The sequence below is a fragment of the Ochlerotatus camptorhynchus genome, unplaced genomic scaffold (assembly GCF_037179485.1).
Source record: "Ochlerotatus camptorhynchus isolate MF236.1 unplaced genomic scaffold, CSIRO-AGI_Acam_v1.1 ptg000107l, whole genome shotgun sequence".
Lineage (NCBI taxonomy): Eukaryota > Metazoa > Arthropoda > Insecta > Diptera > Culicidae > Ochlerotatus > Ochlerotatus camptorhynchus.
This window is the reverse complement of record NW_027040597.1, coordinates 146,220-152,713: the sequence shown is the minus strand read 5'-3', so window position 1 is coordinate 152,713 and position 6,494 is coordinate 146,220.

Sequence of the window (6,494 nt, the reverse complement as noted above, 5' to 3'; positions counted from 1 at the left end):
TTCTAATTTAATGTTTGCGTTTTTCATCTAGATTACAGAATACGTTTAACGTTTTAATTGGAAAAAGTGATAACCTACCTAACTACGAGTATAACTTAACCTATCGTGCTAGATCACGTATGATCTTATGATCTGATCTCAGACAGGTGTCTCTGAAAACCTTTCTAGGATGAATACTCTCCGTTCTTCTAATTTCTGAATTCCAGCCAGAAGGTGGATCTCAGAATTTCGAGTCCGTGGAGGACTGTTTAGGGTCATCCTAAGGATCTTGTTCTGAATCTTTGGAGTTTAAGGTGATGACATTTGCCGCAACTCCCCCATATTGGCATACCGTATTTGATTACGGGAAGGATGATTTGCTTGTAGATAGCAAGCTTATTTTTCAGGGACAGGATGGACTTCCTGTTGATAAGTGGATACAATGATCTTATGAAGATTTTGCACTTGGATTTCGTTTTTTCAACGTGCTCCCTGAAAAGCAGCCCACTGTCCAAGAATCAGTCCGGGGTAGACTACCTCTTTGAACCACTTCACCACTTTGCCGTTTAGGCAGATTTTGTTATTCTCAGACGGAACAAGTCTGGGAGATTTCAAGTGTGGAAAAATTATGACCTGGGTCTTCGTTGCGTTGATACACATCTTCCAATTGTTTAAATACTCAGACAGGACAACCAAGCCTCTCTGGAGTTTGGTAGTCAGATCTCCTATGACCCTACCATTGTAAACGATAGATGTGTCGTCTGCGAACAGAGACAACGATCCACCATCAGGGAAAGCCGGAATATCGAAGGTGAATGGATTGAACAGGATGGGCCCAAGGATATTTCCTTGGGGCACAACTGCACCATTGTTAAAGGCATCCTATGTGATGCCATTCAGAGAGACCTGAAACATCATGTACGATAGATAATTTGGTATGATCTTCACGAGGAAGATCGGAAGACCGTATCGATGCAACTTGTACACCAGACCATGACGCCAGCTATTGTCAAACGCTTATTCATCGGCTAACAATGCCATAGCAGATGTTTTAGAAACAGCCCTGTTCTGTCTAAGAATGTTTGTTACTCGAGTCAGTTGGTGGACGGTCGATCGACCTTTTCGAAAACCAAACTGCTCCTCGAGTAAGATGTTATTTTCAGCTGCAGATGTTAGAAGCCGGCTGTAAACTTCCCTTTCGAACAGCTTCGATAACCCTGAGAGAAGGTTGATGGGTCGGTAACTTGAAGGAGAGGAAGGACCTTTCCCAGGTTGGGTATGACTTTAGCTGACTTCCATCCCGAAGGGAAGTAGCCAATGATTGAAACTCAGTGCCAGATGGTTGAAGAATCTGGAACTCCAGTTCCAGATTGAGGATGTTGTCGAAACCTGGGGCCTTAATGGAGGCCGCCGATGCAGGGAGCGTTTTCAACAACCGCAGCCTCGTGTGGACTTATGCTGTTCTGTCCGAGATTGTGGTTGCTAAGGAAGTGTTGACCTATCGCTGCAGCCTTCTCTACAGGGGTTATCAGATGAACTACTGAATAATCGGAGCTGTTCAGCGGTATCAGTGGTGGAATGGGCCTAGGCTTTTTTTTAATAATTCTTTTATTTTTCCAGGCTCATTTGCTGTAGCTTTGCGGAGCCGATATTCATTGTTTCGATTACAAAATTACTTAAAACTAACGTTAGTAAAGCGGGCGCCGATTACTCGCAGCTATCTCGAGGTTAGGGGTAACAAATTGTAACAAATGGATGGCAGGGTAGGGATTGTGAACACAAGGTTTGGAAAGCAATGTGCTCTTGATCTCGAACTAGGCGACACTCTGATGAAAAATCGGGCCTAGGCTCGTTTTTAAGCATTTTGGTAAGTTTTCAGAACGGCTTAGCACAATCTGGGAGAGAGCGGATCTTACTAGCAAAGTGGTTATTTCTGAGATCCACCATGCTGGCTTGGATATTTTTTGTAAGGTGATTGCAATCAGTCTTATGGACAGGCAGACCAGAGCGTTGGTACTGCCTTCGGATGGTGTTACGGAGTTTTATAAGGTCTTTGGTATATCTGTCAAGAATCAGAGTATTGGCACGTGTTGCTCCCTGGCTCGGAATATCGCCTCTATAATGGAGCGGTCAACGTCTTCGGACGATTCCGGTTGGACATCCTAGTCAACAGCGGTGTCGACGCAGTATTGGAACTGACCCCAGCCGACACGATGGTAGTTGCGTCGAGAAGCTTCAAATCGGTTCACGGAGGAACCACCTTCGGCCACCACCGGATAGTGGTCCAAGCTAAGTTCCTGATAGGTGATAGGCTGAGCGATGCTGTTGCCCATGTTGCTGATGAAGAAACCGATGGTAGCGTGAACACCGGACCGACTCAACCGGGCGGGAGTGTCCTGGATCAAGCTGTTGTAGCCAGTTTTTCGCAGATCGTTGTTAAAGATGGTTCCGTTTTGGTTGCGGCGACTGTTGCCCCAAGCTTGATGTTTGGCTTTGAGGTCACCAGCGATTATATACTTTTCGTTCCTCCGAATAAGCTTGATGATGTCACTTCGAAGGGCTGCTGCCGACCCGTCTCTAGTGTTGACTTGCTTGGGGCAATAGGCCACATTGATGGAAATGGAGCCGACAGAAGTTGAGACTTCCACCCCTACGGCTTCGATGACTTTCAGCTAGAAACTTGGTAGTAGTCGGCAGCATATGTTCCTCCTGATAGTGACGGCCACTCCCCCTCCCCCGGAGCTCGTTCTATCAAGCCGCACAAGCCAGCAGTCAGGAAGGAAGACATTTATCTCGGGTTTCAGGTGCGTTTCGGTAATGACGGCAATGTCAATGTTTCGTTCGTTGAGGAAATCAATGAACTCGATGTTTTTGCTTGCGATGAAACTGACCACGGATCGCGATGGGGAAACCGAATACGGATCCCGATGGGGATTCCGTAGACGTATCCTGATGGAGATTCCATAGACGGATCCCTATGGGGAAACCGAATACGGATTCCGTTGGGGAAAACTAATTCGGATCCCGATGAGGAAACCGAACACGGATCCCGATGGGGAAACCGAATAGGTTCCCGTTGGGGATTCCGTAGACGGGTCTCGATGGGGATTCCGTAAACGGATCCCGATCAGGAAACTGAATTTGGATCCCGATGAGGAAACCGAATACGGGTCCCGATGGGAATTCCGTAGACGGATCCCGATGGGGAAACCGAATACGGATCCCGATATGGAAACCGAATTCGGGTCCCGATGGGGAAACCGAATACGGGTTCCGATGGCGATTCCGTAGACGGATTCCAATGGGGATTCCGTAGACGGATCCCGACGAGGATTCCGTAGACGGATCCCGATGGGGATTCCGTAAACGGATCCCGATGGGGATTCCGTAAACAGATCCCGATGGGGATTCCGTAAACGGATCCCGATGGGGATTCCGTAAACGGATCCCGATGGGGATTCCGTATTCCCATTGGGATCCGTATTCGGTTTCCCTATTGGGATCCGTATTCGGTTTCCCCATTGGGATCCGTCTACGGAATCCCCATCGAGATCCGTATTCGGTTTCCCCATAGGGATCCGTCTTCGGTTTACCCCTTGGGATCCGTATTCGGTTTCCCCATCGGGATCCGTATTCGGTTTCCCCATCGAGATCCGTCTACGGAATCTCCATCAGAATACGTCTACGGAATACCCATCGGGAGTCGTATTCGGTTTCCCTATTGGGATCCGTATTCGGTTTCCCTATTGGGATCCGTCTACGGAATTCCCATCGGGATCCATATTCGGTTTCCCCATCGGCATCCATACTTGGATATCCCATCGGGATTTGTCTACGGAATCCCCATCGGGATCCGTTCACGGAATTCGTCTTCGGTCGATGACGGTCATCGGAATCCGTCTACAGAACCCGTTATCGGGATCCGTTTACGGAACCCTTCATCGGGATCCATCTACGGAACCCGTCATCGGGATCCGTCTACAAAATCCGTCATCGGATTTCCATCGGGGTCCACTTTCAATACTCTTAACTTTTATTAAATACATTCACTTACCTTCAAAGAGATCCGACTTCAAACTTCCTGGCGGGATCCGGCTTCGGACTCGTGCACTTTCTTAAAAAAAAAAAACAAGTAATTAAAAAAACAATTAATTCACATTTACTCACCAATAACAGCCTTTCTTTCCGAATGTTATTGCCTCCGACGAACAGCAGCAACAGAATAAAATCTAGAGAAAAAGTAAACAAAACCTCAAAAAACAAATCAAAACCAAGACGAAGATGTTATTTGGCAACACGCGGTGGGAGTTTGAGTTTCTATAATTATACCAACCCAGCGGTGGGAAATCGAGTTTTGTCGGGTTTCTAAACTACATAGATACTCATTCGGGGCGTCATTCAACGACCGAAATGAGAACTAGCGGTGGAGATGCTCTAACGCAAGAACCAAAAGCGGTGCGATGCTAGTTTTCATTGCTATGACGTCGACTGAGTTAAGGGCTTCGAAGCAGAGGGGTGAAAGCCAATCCTCTTAATCGATTTCCTCTTTCGGTGACCATGGCTTCACTAACCTATTTCGCGCTATTTCTGCTATGCTCTTCTATCTTCTAGAACAACAAACGTATCAATAGATGTGTTTGCCGTCGAGTTATTAACGAAACAGAAAGTCGATGGAGAGAAACGATCAAAATCACTTGCACCCCTGCTGCCAAGTTTCTCTGATGACTGTGTTGGGGAAGCAGCATATGCATGTACGTAATTGGTGGATTTGTTAGCTATTGCGACGTTTTTGGAAAATGTTTCTTGTTGAAAATCAACAGTCGGAAATATTGCTATCGATGCGTAAAAATATTTCTGATTGATTGGTGATAAAATTATTGAAATTGGTCCAGGGGCAGCTGAGTTATTAACGTTCAAAATCTTTCATAATTTCGTTACATGTTCCATTTTGGTTTTCACAAAGCGTACTCCCATATAGGAATCACAGACGTAGTCCTACGTAAAAACCCGGGATTTACCGGGAAAGAACTTTTCCATTTCCCAAATCCCGGGATGGTGAAAATCGTCGGGAAATGGAAGCTCTGCCATTGTACAATTTTGATTCGTTTTTGAACTTTAAATTCGTTTTTGAACTTTGACAATTTTGGGTTAAATTTCTTCAAAATCTGAAATACACACACAGATGCAACGGAAAATAAAAAAAAACCATCAAAATACCTCCACAGATCATTTTCTTCTTCGAAGAAGCGAAAAAAAGACATGATTTACATTTCCCATCGTCATCCTCATTTGCACGTGTTTAGCACATCAAGAGCAAGTCAGTCGGTCGTCCGGCTGTCTGGCTGGTGGCCCTCCCATCCAGCAGCCAAACCGCAATAAATTTCATCGATACTATTTTTCTTTCCTTTCTTTTCCCCTTTGCCGGAAACGTGAGCCCGAGCCGAGTGTCCCGATCGGTATACAAATCGGTTTATTTTCCTAGGCCGAATGGGTCGAAGAATGAGTCCATTTTCCTTCTGGAAGCGGATTTTCGGTTCTTCGATTCGCTAGGGCAATTTAAAAAGATGGCATTTAGCTGGCTGAGAAAAGAATGAAACGTGTGCGGTTCGTTTTTTCTTTATGTGACCATAAGTAAGACACATTTATGGCTCCCCCTGGGGCCGTCCCGGAGAGTGGTCTTGTTCCAGGTGATTCTCCAGAGGCTTCGATTTGTTCAATTTTGAAAATTGTTTTTTTACAATAATCCTTTTTCTTCCCGTAAATTATGGCTGGGTGCTGTGTGTGACCAGAAATTGGTCAATAGCCGAGACCGGGCACGTGGCCGTTATGGAATCTAAACAGCTAGGGGTGACTTTTTTGTGTGTATGTTTCAATCTAGTCTCCTCTAAGCGTAGGACTTATTGTTATGGCATTTTTAATCCGTCCTTCAGTCAGGATTATCGTATTTTATTACACAATTCTTTATCTGTTTGAATCGCATGCATGAATGGGATGCTGATGCAAGGACGTTTATTGATATGCATGCGATAGGGATGTGCAACTGCTCATCGGAAAATCAAGGTTATTAATTGTATGAAGGAAAATTGGTCATCCCAACCTAACGAGTCGAGTTCATTGCCTAACTGAAACATCTCCATCCCACTGCTCTCGACTTGTTCGTGTGAATCACTAGGCGCTGATTTTTTACCCTCCCAATTTGGCAGGCGTCACCCCCTGTGAATATGGTAGGTACTTGCATTTATGATATTGTGTATTCAATTTTTCATATCAAGTGGTAGCTACCGCGGAAGGCCTGGGTGCGTTCTTCCCCTTTCTTCAAATTGAGATATTGTCCGTGACTTGGTTGAGGCGGCCGTTTGTGTTGATTGTTTACTGTCTGTATGCCACACGCTTATTATTATTCATAAATATGTCTTTATTGCGAGATTATAGGGAGGAGGTTTCGCTGCCACGGCACCCGGCTAGAATGGTTCAAATTAGGCAACGGGTGGCGGCAACATCGGGGATTGAAGAGG